General features: G+C 41.7%; 1 protein-coding gene across 1 annotated transcript in view; it reads right to left on the bottom strand.

Annotated features, from left to right (window-relative positions):
- INO80 (INO80 complex ATPase subunit) overlaps positions 1-12,728 on the bottom strand; it is a 131,106-nt gene extending 118,378 nt beyond the window's left edge. The window contains exon 1 of the mRNA XM_067557961.1: positions 12,248-12,728. The gene's annotated coding sequence lies outside the window, so the exon portion shown is untranslated. The remainder of the gene's footprint in view (positions 1-12,247) is intronic.
- Between the last annotated feature and the right edge of the window lie 3,367 nt (positions 12,729-16,095).

The raw sequence follows: 16,095 nt of genomic DNA, 5'->3' as shown, positions 1-16,095 counted from the left end.
CAACTTGAGATTTTATGTCTTGGGAAGCACTGAAGATCAGCTGATGAAGAGATTTATAGTTTCTTTGCCCAGTTCAATTGCTCTTCTAAATAATTCTGGTATGTGTCATGTGTAATGACAATTTCTCAAAAGGTATCCCTTGAATGTCACAAAAATTGAAGGGAGATTTCCCCCATTGTAATTTGTATCAAAATATTGGTATATATTTTTTCAATGACTGAAGTGAACAAATGTTTTTTATTTTAAGCTTATAAGAATGGAATCACCATCTGAATATCTGGTCTATGACTTGTGCTTTTAGTCAGGTGTCTTCAGGTACATCATCTGAAAGGAGTACTGCGTCCATTTTTGGCCTTGATTTTGCACGGACTTAGTACAGATTTGTAGATTTTAGGGCCAGAAAGGATCACTGTGATTATATAATCTGACCTCCTGCATAACACAGGCCTGAACTGATTTCTATCTACTTCACACTCAATGGATGTGGTTGAATTAGAGCATCTTTTAAAAAAACATGCAGTCTTGATTTAAAAGTTTCCAGAGATGGAGAATCCACCACAACCCTCGATAAATTGTTCCAATAGTTAATTACCCCTACTGTTAAAAAATGGCATCTTATTTCTAATCTAAATTGTTTAGCTTCAATTTCCAGACAGTGAAGCTTGTTACAGCTTTGTCTGCTAGACCAGCGGTTCTCAACCTTTTTTTCAAAAAAAAAAAGGGGGGGGGGGGGGACGACTTTCAGCGGTGGCGGGGTTTCACGGCGGTGGCGGGGGGGGGGGGCCCGCTTGCGGCGGCGGCGGGGTTACATGGGGGGAACAATGCCCTCCGCCGAAACCCTGCTGCCGTTTGCCCCTTTTCGGCGGCAGGGTGTGTGTGTGTGTGTGTGTGTGTGTGTGGGGTGGAGGGACTTGTTGCGGCGCGGGGGGGGGGGGTGATTTTTGGCAGCGGATTCGGCGGCGCGGTACAGCTCGCGTACCACTCAGCCTTCTTCGAAGTACCACCGGTGGTACGCATACCACCGGTTGAGAACCTCTGTGCTAGACTGAAGATCCCTCTATTATCAAATTTCTGTTCTCTAGGATAGTATTTATAAACTGATCAAATCATCCCTTAACCATCTTTGATAAACTAAACAGATTAAAGCTCTCACTATAAAATCATGTTTTCTAATCCTTTAATCATTCTTGTGGCTCTTCTCTGAACCCCCTCAAATTTATCAACATCCTTCTTGAATTGGAGACACCAGAACTGGACAGAATAACCCAGTACAGTTCTACCAGTACCAAATACAGAGGTAATATAACCTCCTTACTCTAGGATATTCACCCATTTTCACATCCAAGGACCACATTATCACTTTGGCCACAACATCACACTAGGAGCTCATGTTTAGCTAATTATTCACCATGACCCCTACGTCTTTTTCAGAGTCACTCCTTCCCAGGACAGAGCCCCCATTCTTCAAGTACGGCCTACATGACTAGAAATTAAGAATATGATCTTACATTTGGCTGTATAGAAATACATGTTTGATTGAGCCCATCTTACCAGCCGATCCAGATTGTTCTGTATCAATGACCTGTTCTCTTCATTATTTACCAGTCCCCCAATCTTTGTGTCATCTGCAAATTTAATCAGTAATGATTTTATGTTTTATTCCAGATTGCTCATAAAAGTCTTAAATAGCGTAGGAACAAGAACCAATCTCTGTAGCACCTAGCTAGAAAGACACCCACTCAATGATTCCCCATTCACAATTAAATTTTGAAAAATATTAGACAATTTTAATCCATTTAGTGTGTACCCTACTGATTTTTTTTATAGTTCCTCTTTTGTAATCAAAATGTTGTGTGGTAACAAGTCAAATGCCTTACAGAAGTCTAAGCATATTCCATCAACACTATTACCTTTATCAACCAAAACTGTAATCCTGTCTCTCCACTCAACAGAAGTTGGTTCAATAAAAGATATTATGGTCACCCACCTTGTCTCTTAAAGATATCAAGTTAGTTTGACAAGATCTATTTTCCATAAACCAATACTGATTGGCATTAATTAACCTCCTTTAATTCTTTATTAAATCTAGCCCTGTATCAGCAACTCCATTACTTTGCCAAGGATCAATGTCAGGATGACAAGCCTATAATTACCCAGGACATCCTGTTTACTCTTTCAAAATATTGGCACGTTGGCTTTTTTCCAGTCCTCTGAAATGTCTCTTTTGTACCAATACTTTTAAATTAATTAACAGTCCAGAGAACTCCTCAGCCAGCTCTTTTAAAACTTTCGGATGCAAGTTCTCTGGACCTGATGATTTTAAAATATCTAACTTCAAAGTTACCATTTAATATTCCTCTTAGTTACTATTGGAATGGGAAACACATCATCATCATTGGGATATGAAAACATCATCCAGATTTTTCCCAAATATAGATAACTTTAAGCTCATGCACACTTTTGGCAGGATCAGAGGCTCAGAAGTTAAGTATTTTGAGGCTTTTTCAGCCTTTAAGAAAATCAAACTTATTCCAGGTGAAGAATCATGAATTTTGGAAAGTAGATTCTTTACTTTTTGGGTTTAACAGCCACCAGATGTCAACTAATTTTTTTTCATAACAACAGAATTGAAGGCGTTAGATGTTTTGCTAATCTGTAAAATGGGGGAATTTCATCTAACCCAAATTTTAAACACAATACTAACCTCTCCCCTCCCATAAATAATTTTATTTGTGTGGTGGGAACAATTAGTAAATAAATCTGACAGAAAACAGATACATCAAGAAGGGCATATACACCATATATTAAAATTCCCAGGCAGTGTTACAGAAAGCAAAATATTCCTCTCTGGTCTTCAGATAACTGTAGTAACCCTTAGGGCTTGTCTTCACTTACCTCCAAGATTTGGCAGCAGTCGACCGGAGTTACGCAAGCTACGCAAAAAACTTGCGTAACTCCCGTCGACTTCTCTGCTTCTCTTCTGTGTGCCATCTTCATTGCACGGACGGGAACAACGTTCCCATCGATGCAGTGCTACGCTACTGGAGGAGGTGGTCTTAATAGGTCGATTTCTGGATCGACTGAGCAGGTCTTCACTGACCGCTCAGTCGATCCAGAGAAGTTGATCTGACGGAGGCGAATTTGCCGCCATCAGTGAAGACATAGCCTAAGTTTTATTAACATAGTAACTTCCCTTTCATGGGTGCATTGTGAGAGGCACTAAATACCTGTCCCACCCAATCTTCTTTTTTTCCCCCCCAATTAATTGTGTTCTGAAGCATTTAGATGCATTTCCTGTGTTAGGGCAAAATCCACTTCTGCACTTGAGACAGAAGAGAACTTTCTTGTATTTTATTAGGTGGTAAATGCCATTTATAGTCCACTTACAGGATTTGTATGAAAACACGTGGAAGGTTACATTATATTTAATCTCTTTATGCAAGGAATTCTTGTCTAAATAAGCGTGTACATATAATGTTGGTTCCTAGAATACCCTCCACAGTTCAATTATACTGGGTAATCAATCTCTTGCCTACTGAATAACTAAATAAAAATTCTAAATTTAACAATGTTCTTAAATATAGTAGAACTCTGCTGAGGACAAATTCATTAAACCATTTTTACAGTCATACTGCAGATAGAACAAAGGTCCCAGTCATTGAATTTATTACAGAACTATTTTTCTTTTCTTTTTTTTAAACTTACACAATACTCTCATAGTGGTTCTCAACTGACTGACAGTGATAAAATAATGATGTAAAATACTCTGCCTCTTAGAAACACAGTTGGGTGTAAAAAGAGAAGGGAGAGAGGAAAGGGCTGAGATTTGCAAGTGCTACAAAATGTGTTTATTGTGTTTAATGTTAAACAAGTTCATGGCAAAATCTGAATGTCATTTAAATTTTTTATCTGGTTATTCGATACCAATATGGTAAAACATGCCCACAAGTGAAAGCAGTGAACTTCGTTCATCCCTATTTCAGTTTTAGTCAGACATAAGCATGAACAGTAAGAACATAAGAAAAGGATTCAGAGAAAGTTGCCCTGAACAATCTATAAGAGAAGTATCTAAATGGTACTTAATATTATGACCCAAAGACTTTTTGATGCCAACTGGCAGAAGGGATGCATAAGGGTAACAGGATCTGCAGGGCCTGGTATTTGGTGAAATAAAATGTAAACAGTGTCATGTGAGGTCTCTAATGAAAGCTTGTGTTACTCGTCAACAATATCATTGTAAAATGTATGTATGGATGTTGTATAAAGATTTACATATTGTGACAGGGCCAGACCGGACGGCTACGGAAAGGTGCTGGAAGGCATGGATAGTAGCCCCAAGCTCCATAAAGCCCTATTCCCGGAGTAATCCAACTGGGGCTATTTCAAGGCAATTGGGCCAATTAGGCCATCTGGGGCCTATCAAAGAAACTGCCCCAGCAGTTAAAAGCTTCCATTTCAGGCAGACCAGGGCAGCTGGAAGGGAGTTGCCAGCCGGAGCGGAGCTGCCCTGCCCTGCCCTGCAGCTTGGGACTATCATCCATTGCTACCACCATGACAGAGAGGTTCCAGCTGGGGAAGGCAGAACAACCCTTCACACTGGTACCACGGAGCGGGCCACGAGCAGTGGGGCCATGGAGAGGTGACCCAGGGAAGGTAGTTGGTCTCGGGGACTAAGCAGTGTGAGACCACTCCTTGCAGGGTCCCTGGGTCGGGGCCTGGGGTAGAGGGTGGAAATGGGCCCCCCCCCCCACCCCCGCTCCCCTCCCAGCCACACCACCAGCGTGGCTGGAAAAGCGCAGGACTCACAGGGCGGAATAGTCCCACCCCGCCACAATATATATATACTGAAAATTATGTTCTTATGATCTGTCTAGGGGTTGGCACCAGAAAAGGTGAAAAGCAGGTTTTCTTTCAAACAAGAAATGTTTCTCTATCTGTCTGTTTACAAATAAATTAAGTATTGTATGGTTCACAATACAATGGACCCCCCCACTCACAAGTCTGAACTGAATGCCAATGAAGGATAGTGAAATCTTCAGAGAGGAAATTAACAAGTAGTAGTAAACATCAGGTGTTATCCCATTTAGGGATAATAAAATTAACTTTTGAAATTATATCTGGAGTACACATGAACCCTTACATATTCCTTCAATCTGACAAGACAAGCTATCAGCAGGCTTGATTTTATGAGAAAGGGTATTGACCAAAACTAGTTGAAACGGGAGAGAGAACTCTTGGTAAGATCAGCTTTTTTAAACAGGAGGATAACTGTGTGGAGGAGACTGTGTGCTGTGATGTTGTTTTGTGTGTTACCATTTGGTCTCATACTGGTTTTTATTTGAATCTCCAGGCTTTTTTAAATAAAGAAACAATCTTTAATTCTTTCCTTTTGCTTTATAATTGAACTCCAGTGCTGTGCGTATTACAGGAGCAATGGTCTAAGAGGTAAAACTAGTGAACTGTGGTACACTATTTTTTTGGGTACAGAGGCTCTGGGATTTCTGTGGGTATCCAGTGATAAGGCTTGATAACACACAGACACTTTGAAGGGACTCAGGGAGTGGGGTGCATTTGTTTTCAACCTGCAAGGCCAAGACCGGGCTGATGCAGCCCAGAGGAGAGTGCTTGAGTGACTAACAGGGTGGTTGTGTTAGGGTGCTAAAACCTAGCAGGTACAGGCAAGACTCCCTTACTCTGGAAGCAAGTGATAACAAGCTAGGTCTGGGTGCCCGAGGCAGCATCACAGGTATAGGGTAATTAGTACAGTCTGTAGGTTATATGGAAATTAAAGACTTCTCTCAGTTAGAAATATTACATTATTCCCTATTAACATATCAAAGACAAACATACAACATAGAAATAAGTAAAAATATTGAAAAATCTTTCACCTAAATAATATTGCCATTTTAAATATACACCTGCATTAATTTTCACAAAAAGTTGCCTTAAGACTCTGAGTTACATATTTCTTAAGTCTGTTTAAAAACCCCTGTAGAAGCGCTGGTATTTGTAAATTTGTGTTCCTTTAAAGAACTTCAGGGCTGCTGGGAACAAAGTAAACACATTTAAAACAATCATCTCCAAACAGTTTCCTTGCTGTATTGAATGCTGTTCTTTGCCACTGCAAATGGGGAGAAATATCTTAGGCAAATTACAGCTTTGTGCATTTGAGAAAGTAAAATGTCTATCATGGCAGCCTGTATTTAGAATTATATAGGTAGATAGTTGCAGGTTGGGGGTAAAAGTCATTTATTTCACACATGGCATCAGATAGGCTCTTAATTTTAGACTTAGTCCTTTCTGTCAATCTACTAGTTTTTTTGAACCATTGAGGAAAAAAAAATGCTTGTTGGATCAGGGTTTTCCATTCCTTCAGGGAGATTCAAGATATGAGTATTTTCCTTTTTTTTCTTCCATTTTTTTTTGAATGTCTTCAGTCTCATCCACAGCAGTAAGTAGGTGATTGTTTTCAAGGAGCCACAGACAGCCATTTATTATTGTTTGGACTGATTCAGATGGCAATCCTCTTTGTTCCACTGCTGTTAATGGATTTTGAAATTCATCTACACCATTAGCTGTTTGTCTAAGGAGGACTGGACAGACATTTTGATTTCTGAAAACTTACCATACATTATCGTGATAAAGTTTGAATGATTTATCGTGGTGGCCTGATGGCTAGATTTTGCAGAGTAAATGGCTCCACCATCATGACTTTCTTTCTGATTTGCTCCAACTCTTTAGTAAGTTTTAATATCAAATTAGGCAGATAGTTTGTCTTAGTTCTAAAAAAATGATCCCATGGTGGTTCAGGACGTTATTTTTGTGGTTTTCCTGGTTGAAGTGCCAAAGATTGGCATTTGAAATTAGAATAAAAGGATTCAGCCATGAACTCTGAGAAACTACTTGGCTGTATCATGTGATCCTCTAAATTATTAAAGGCAAAAGTGAAGCTGTGCCAATGGGTTTAGAGTTCTAACCTCAAATTGGGTAGGAGTAACCTTGATTAACCTTCATCAAGACAAACTTTGAAAAATACTTGAGGTTGAAGCTAATTTTTAAGTATCCACTCTACATCCATTGCTTTTCGTTCACTATTTAGTTGAACTATAATTTAGGTGGTGTTTTTTGCTTGCTTTTTTAAAAATCTGCCTATTACAATGTCTAGTCAGTCAACAAACAGCACTAGAAGAGAACTCTCCAAGGACATGTTCGGAAAGCAGCTAGTTATGTTTTATATTAAGGGCTTCCAAGGTTTTGGCATTTATTTCCACTGACCAACAGCAAACATGTTGCTTTCTAGAAGCACAGAGAAAGATCAACTTTAAAACAAGGGGTTCTTCAGTTTAAACAAATATTTGCTGGCTATTGCTAACTTTGATTTCAACATTTTACAATAAATGTCAATTTAAACCAGAAGCCCTATATCTGGCATGTACACAACAAATTATTTCACTGCAAAAAAAAAAAAAAAAAAGTTTGTCTGGTTGCAACGGTGGATCTTTCTTCAAGATCCTTGCCTTACATTTTTTTCCCATGCCTTGGGACCTCTGCATCCCAGCTGAAGCCCAAAGGATTGCTGTTTTCTCCTCCTTTGCATTTAATACTGAGGCCAAACAGCATGGTAAGCACCCAACTCCTGGTGAAAGGTTGACCAGGCTTCCTTTGGAGACAATCGGCACAATCCTCTAATTAGCTGGAGGGATCGTTATTGAGCAGGGTGGATTAAAAATAATTCCTTTTTTTAAAAAAGGAAGAAATTCTATTTTTATTTCAAACATTCTTATGTATATGTTGCTAGTTCTTTATTTTCTTCCCATTTTATAGTCTCCAATTGCTAAAGTGGATGTTTTGTACTTGTTTTTATTTTTTAAATTAGTTTCCTAATTCTTAGAGGAATTTCAGATTTTGCAGAGGGATTTTCTACTGAGAAGTTTCACACTTAAAATATTCATCTATGCTAAAAATGACAAGTCCGGGGCTTCACTAACATCTATATTGTGAGAACACAAACCTGAAAGCAAATAGCTTGTGGTATATTTGCAACCTATACCCCTTTTCAATTTATTTCCACAAGTCAAAGTTGAAATATTCCATTAGCACTGGCAGTTTGAAGTCAATGGGACCTGTGCTCTTAGGTCACTTAAGTACTTTTAAACATCCATTCTTACATGCCTAATATGGAGCCTTGCTTTAGGCTTCCAATTTTGATAATTTTGACCTGTCTTTAAAAAAGTTCACAACAACTTTGCCAATACATTGAACCCGTAACTAAGTGTCATCTATACAGGCAAACCCTGCTAGTGTATATTAGGCCTTAGTAAATCAAGTGTAGTTTCCATTTATTCTTTTTTCTGGGGAAATATTTCTCCTCAATATAACTTCAAGGTACACGGGAGAACATTTATTAGCAAAAAATTGCAGGCAGGTAAAGAAAATAATTTTATGAACCCACAATTTTCAGTCCCCATTAATGTTGAGCCTAAATTAATACATATTACTTTAACTACCTGTGTACAAACACCTGACAAAAAAGTGTACCCCTGTTCAATTTGGGATTTAAAAAAAAAGATAATTCCTTTTCCTTCTCTATTGATGACCCTAATAGCTGAATTTATACTGTTATCTTTGTATAGTACATTTCCTTTTGCTACATTACTTTTTTTTTGCATTTTTTTCCAAGAAGTGAATTAAGTGGGATGAAGATCAATTAAATGCTGTTAGCTATTTTGAAATAGTATCTATTATACAGCTGCAATTAGATCAGTTAATATCAATCAGCCAGCTATACAATGGGTTCATTATTATTGCACCTAGATAATCCAATCAGGATTGAGGACCCATTGATCATAAAATTAATTACAAATATATGAGTTTTATTAGAAATATACACAAGTGAAGAGAAAACTTCAATGCATATGCGTATAACCGCTAAACAGAAAAGTCTGACACTACTTCCGGCAACACAGCTGCTACATTTAACAATGTCAACAACAAACTAGAAAAGTGACTTTGCTTGATTTCTCTGTGATTGACTATACACCTATTAAGTTGGGGCAAATCCCGCTCTAAAGGGGCAGGAGACTGGACTGATGCAGCCCCTGCACAAAGGATGACACATTCTGTGCTCCTTGAAGCACCTGTCCAAGAGGCTTCACGTTCACTTGCCACACAGTGAGAATTAAGTACCATGTTGAGGGTAATTCAGGACACCTACTGTTATCCTGGTACACTAGCCTTTCCCACTGCATACCTGGGATACAACTGGCATGGACATTTTTTCAATCCAAGGTTGGAATATTTGCCATGGAACATTAGAGGAGAAAAGATATTTCTTTTGCCATTTCCTAAGGGGATTCCCAGCATGCAGGCTTGTCAGGCTATATATTTGATACAGAATTTAGAGCTTATTACATTATAACCATGTCAGTAAGAACTTGTTCCCCCAATCACTAGACAATGTTAATACTGCCTAGCAAACATAAATGAGACACAAGGAACAGATGAGCAAAAAGTTTGAGCTGAAGAAGACCTTTCCATAAATCTTGAGAACAAGCTCACATTACAGTCCACTGCTTGTTTTTCATTACGTATCAATCCGAGAACAATTTTCATTTCAAGATATTGTTTATGAAGAACACATTAGCATTAGAGAATAAATTATTCTCAAGTGCAGCATAGTGGACACATGCAACCACCAGGGACTTTGTGTGGCCACCACTACTGGAAAATAGAAGCACTGAACAATTCCCTTTCAAGAACCTTTTTAAATAAACAAAAAGTTCATTGATAGTTACAACTACTTTGTACAAAAATTAGTATGAGAATTTTGTTATCAATTAAAAAAATTGTATAGTTCATAAAAATCCATGTAACATTTATGGTATTAATAGTATATATTATTGTTTATACTTTATAAGACACTTCCAAATAATCACATGACTAAATTATCACTAATATAATATTTTAACTGCCAATACTGCCGCCACTGTGAATTTGCTGTGTCTCTATGTTCGTCCACAACATTTGAGAACCACTGCATTAGCACATCAAGAATTAATTACTATATCAACTAAAGTTAAGAAAAAACATATTTAATGTTGGTGGATGTACAGCTACACAAGACAATCAAGTTTAAACAATATTAATATAGTTTTGTTCATATGAAGAAAATATAAACTGTTAGAACTTTAAAGGGAATATCCGTAAAAAAAAGTTTTAGTATAAAAATAATACACTATATTATTCACCTATCCATGACCATGCAAAGGAAAAAATGGCATAACTGAGATGAGAATTTACTATATAGGATCATATTAGAAAGATAAAGAAAAGATTGGTGTATTATTGAGAAATATTATATGATCACATAAACACTGCATGGTGATGACCTTTGCAAAGACACAGAATTAAGTTTGATCACTGAGCCTTAATTCAGCATTTTCTGACTTGTGCATTTCCCAACATAAGCAAAACATTTAACTTTATTGTATTTTAACTTAATGTGTTACCTTTTATCAACCAATGCTCTTATGAGGTGGTCTAAGCATAATAAGTCAATCTCTGTGCCCACCCATTGCATAAGTGCAGGGACCCATCAACATGGAGCTCATTGAAGGATTAGGGTTTAATAACTATACCACAACATATTTACATTATACAGCAAATTCATAGTAACCACTGCCAAGTACAAGACATCGAGGGAATCAATGTAAAGCTGATTTTATGAACATCTCAGAATCCTTTAACTCTTAAGATACTGACTCTGGAATATTCAGATCTGATGATTGATTAAATTTGGTGAAATTTGATTCAGCTGCAAAGTAAAATAAATGCATATATACATTTTAATATGCACATCTTACCAAGCACTCTATACTTCCCTAAGACACAAGAGCAAGTATCTTAAAATAAAATGAAACATTTGACAATATCTAAACAATGAATTAAAGATTAGTTGATGACATGCAAAATGTACAAATATTCACATCTGTGATGTCATAAAGACAGTTACAGCTCCCTCTGGCTACCCATGACTAACAGAAATTGAAAGTAGCTACACTGTACGGGTGAACAAACTGAACATTGCACAGTTGCTGTTTGGCAGATTATATTTAGTCTGACAGTTGTGGTTCTGTCTCTATGGAGCTGTATGTGTTTGGGAAGGATTTACACCCTATAGTCAAGGAGAGCAATAGAGAAGTTTTCACCACTAACCATAATGCTAAATATCAAATCGTAGACACTTGTTTACTGCAGATCATTAACCAAACACAATCTTAATCCTCTCTCTGCATCTACTATCATAACAGTAGGATTTAAGAAAAAGTTATGAGTGACTAAACTCAGGATATAAGTACAAAGCCTGTCTTTATTTTAACTATACTATTTAGCTGCAAACACAATTGTATATATAGAAGCATTAGCTTGTGCAACAGCAAACACCAGTGTGTTACAAGTATAGATAAGACATATGTCCTAGTCTTTTAGCCATGCAACAGCGAGCACCAATGTGCAATATTATTGTTTGAGCATACAGGTACAGATATAAAACAGGCCCCAGTCCTTGCTTCTGAGCAACATTATTGCATCTCTGTGTTACAAGAGCAATTAGGACACATAGGTCCTGATTATCACTTTCATGTGAAAAGAGGGGAACTATGCGGTAGGTGCACGTGTGCCACGCAGGACAACCCCGTCCGCCGGGCAAGAGCAAGCATCAGCGTGCAAGATTATTGCACGTGTGCTCCAGTCACCTGCACGACCCGCAGAGCGGTCGTCCCCCGACCCTCTCCCTCCACGCGCGCGACAGGGTTAGGCGTGTGCACGACAGGTGTGGCGACACCTCACACCCGGCTCCCGCGCGTTGTCGCGCAGCGCCCCGTGCACGTGTGGTACAGCCGGGACACAGCGCCCCGGCTAGCTCCCCACAGCCCAGCCCAACGCACACGCCCCTCCCCCCGCACGGGGGGGGCGGAGGGGGTCAGCTCCTCCCGGGTCCGTGGGGGCCAAGAGGTCCGCACAGCCAGCCGTGCCCGGGGGCCCCTCCCCCCCCCGCGCTGATATCGGGGTGTGTCCCCGGGGAGGGAGGGAGGGAAGAGGGGCCTGCCCCTTTAAGAAGAGACCCGGCTGCTGCGGCCGCTGCTTAGCAGGGGGGTGAAGCTGCGGCCTGGCCGGGCCCTGTGCCGCCACCTCTCGTCCTCGCCGCCCCGGCCGAGCGTGCCCTGGCCCGGCCGCCTCTGTAGCTCACCTGGGTGGCGGGCCCGGCTGCGGCGCGGGAGCGGCGGGGGGCTGGGGGTGTCTCCTGGGCTGGCTCCCCCGCTCTCTCCACCCGGCCTGTCGCCCTGCGCTGCCTGGGCTGGCGCTGCCTGGCTCCTGCCGCGCGGCCCTCTCGGCTCCTGCCTCGCCAAGATGGCGGCCGCGCTGCTGCTGCTGAGGAGGAGGAGGCAGCGGCTGCGGGCGCTGGGACGGCGGCGGCGGCCACTTTCGCTCACTGAGAGGAGAGGAGCAGGGACACGGGGAGCCATGGCGGGGGGGAGGAGAGGCGCCATGGCCAGGCCTAAACAATCGAACACCGCACGCCCACTCGTTCCCCCGAACCCCACCCCGCAACCGCCGCCCCGCGCGTATGGCAGCGACCGCCGCACAGACCCCGCGCCCACAGCCCGGGGCCGCTCCCCACACACATGTCGCGGGGGGCCCGCGCTCATCGATGCGCTCCTGGGGCCGATTGGTAGCGCCTGGCAATGGCGAAAATTGCCGAAGGGATTCGGCCGAGGTGGCCGGGGTGAGCCAGCAACTCTCGCGTGAGTGAGAAGGCAACTCTCGCGATAGTTAGGATGAAGAGGGGCGGAGCGGCGGAACCTGCTGGTAGTCGGAAGAGGTGTGTGGTTGGTGTGGTGCTGGGTGGGCTTGGATTGGGCTGGCTGGGGCTGCGCGTGGAGGGGGAGGGGCGGTAGCCAGGGGCAGCCCCGCTGTCAGGTTGCTGCAGGCCCCAGGAAGCAGCAGCAGCAGCTTGGCTTCTGTGAGGCTTCTACCTCCTCCCTGTCTCCCTATAAGGGTCCCGGGGCACAGGCAGCAGCCACCTGCCAGCATCTCCCACTGGGACAGGGCCACGAACAGGAGGCCCAGGGGCAGCTGCATCAGCCTAGCTGCTGCTGCACCTTTCCATCTACTCTGTACTCGTGCAGCAATGATGGGGGAGCTACTAAGTGACTGCTGACCCCCCTCCACCCCCCAGCCGTGCTATTGCACCTTTCTCCAGCCTCATCTCTTCATAGGGGTGGTAGCAGCATAGAGGGGGGATGGGTCCTTCTGCACACAAGGTATTGGCACACTCTTACTTGGAGACAGGATTTTCCCTGCTGAGTAAGAGCACAATGGGCAGGGCTGAGCTGCAATACCTACACCAAAGTGCCAGTGCATGTTGGTAGCCTGACAGCCATGGTGAATTAATAGTAGTAGAGAATATGTTATGAAAGCACCTAGAAGCCTGATCTGGGGCCCCACTGTGCTGGGTAATACATAAATGTAGTAAAGAGAGAATCTGTGGCCTGAAGAATGACTTCTCCATGTTTTCTCACTGGTGTCAATCCAGAGGGATCGCCTCCAAATTGAGAAGCAGCTCAAGTCTTCAGGCCCATTTAATCCTTGGCCTCTGCTATCGAGGCAACCAGCATGCCTGCTGAGGGGGGTGTTTTGCAATGTAGACCTTTGGCTATGGACACCGGGACGGAGGCCAATGACTCATCATGCATAAACTATCAAAATCCATCAAGTAGTTTCATTTACAACTATCAACTGGATTTGAACTCCTTTCCCACAGGTGCAAGATTTTATAGCTCATTACTAATCCCCTGAGTCATCAAGTCTCCTGCAAGTGTATTGTGACACATTTTGTGATATATACATAGGAGATTGTTACATTTGGCTTTGTTTATTTTTAAACCTTCCCTTTAAAATAGCATTTTAAATAGTCCCCAAATATCTGAGAGGGCCAATTCTGTAGGATGATTATGCTACAATTTTATCCTATGGGAAAAAATTGCAAGCATTTTCAACCATGCTTTGATTAATTCAATGTCTATTACGGCTTTGGATTGGTATGAATGGTTACCAGTGGTTAGCTAGTTCTAGGAAGTCATGGACTCTGGTGCACTTTTTATTTTTTTATTTAATGTAACACATCTCATCTTCACAAATCTCTCTTATCAATCCCCTCAGCATCTTCACCTTCAATCTTGTGTTACCTGTATATCAGTCTGCTAAATCTGTGTACTCCCAATTACTCACACAATTAATTATTCAACCTTCCCAAATCCACTTTCTTACCCCTCAACCCAATCCCAGCAGAGAATGGGGGAGATGCTTAGGCTTTTCTATACAAGAAAGCTTTACCAGTTATACTAATATAGTGATATATAGGTGCAGTTATACTGGTATAATCCCCACCCCGTGGACACTTATTCTGAGATGAGGGTTTTTTCCCAGTTCAGCATATGTCACATGAGAAAGGTTTAAACTAAAGTGAATATGTCAATTTTATGCCAATATAAGTGATTGTACAACTATATCAGTATAACTGGTAAATCTTTGTGTAGATAAGGTCTTCGTGTCAGCTGCAAGGCACCAGAAGCCATGCAGACTGTCTGAGATGAAGGAATGCTAGCCAGAGAGTCCTTCATTATCCTGTGGAAGGGACAAGGGTGTTGCTCTTCACCTCCCTTAGCTGGGAGGGAGATTCTTCTTTCAGCATTCTTTGTTCTCTTGCTACAATGGAGGGGGGAGATCATATCTTCTCCTGCCCAAATATGGGAAAGGGTTATAGTGTAGGTTCTTAGTCCCTGGAATTCAGCAGGCAGGCAGCACTCAGAGCCAGAGGATTTTTCCTTAGCCTTGAGTTTGCCTGTGTGGCCGTTGAAGGTGTGAGGCAAGATGGCTAGTAGGAAGAGCCAGGTGATTAGTTGGGGGAGCAGCAGTGGGACATAAGACACAGCAGCTGAGCTCCTTTGTGACTGCTACTCAGGAGCAAGGATTGTCGCTGCAGCACAGCAAGCACACATTTTAGTGCCTTTTCAGAAGGAAGCAGACCACTCTTACTACTACTACTTCCTTGGTGTGGGCCTAATCACATCTGCAATACATATTCTCTATACTCCTTTTCCATCCATTCTACACCCTCCCTCACTCTTTCCTTATTTTATGCCAAAAGGAAGAATCAGGTCTCACAACTGGGCCTCTCGACTGCTTCAGGAAGGATTGGTTGCTTCAGGAATTGTCATCATCAGAGCCAAAGGATGTCCTGAAGGGACTAGCAAACAATGAATGCAGTCTATGTTAAAATAAGTACAGGCCACATTCAACATATTCTGTACACTAGAGTGATCAACAGCTGCAGTAGTCAAATTATTTTAGGTTTTTCCATGGCAGCTATGATCTCGAGTAAGTCTGCAGAGAGATCACAAACTATGTTCTGTGTTTTTATACTAGGCTGATTGCCAGGATACTGAACTCCTTACAAGTTTTTGAGGTATTTATTTTAAACAAAGTATCTTCTGCTACATATTAAGCAGACCTAATAAACGTGAATTGAATGTCGTTTAAGAAACAATGTGTGACAATGCTATAGATGGCCTCTATCAGTTTCTATAACAAGGTGCTTTTACCTTTAATATATGGCCCTACTACTCTAAAAGGCCCAAGCCAGTGGTTTGAGCTAACCTTCAACAAAGATACTTACCTGTTTCATCTTCTAAAAAGTCATGGGTGGCAAGGTCTGTAGCCAAGTGATATAGCCACTGAGACACTTGTAAATGCTTCAAGAGCAGTGTCTCAAGAATAGTCTTTCTGCTGCAGAGTTCCATAGCTGACTCCCTCTCTAATTTTGGGCAAGCTTCTTGGCCTCGCTGCATTTTATCTTCCCCGTTATTAAAATAGGGAAAATTACAACTCTCTGGGTTGTTGTGCGGGTTAGTGAATGCTGATAAAGAACCTTTTAGAGGGAGTGCTAAGTGCCAGCCTGCCCAGAGTTCAGTCCAATGAGGTGTGTGTGTATAAAAGCCCACACACTGCAACAAGGGGAGGATTGCTTGGGGAGTC

This window comes from Emydura macquarii, unplaced genomic scaffold (genome assembly GCF_026122565.2).
Source record: "Emydura macquarii macquarii isolate MOO-44397 ecotype Brisbane River unplaced genomic scaffold, CSIRO-AGI_Emac_v2 contig_1876, whole genome shotgun sequence".
NCBI classification, from domain to species: domain Eukaryota; kingdom Metazoa; phylum Chordata; order Testudines; family Chelidae; genus Emydura; species Emydura macquarii.
Note: the sequence above shows the minus strand (reverse complement) of the source record. Positions and strands in the feature narration are given on the sequence as shown.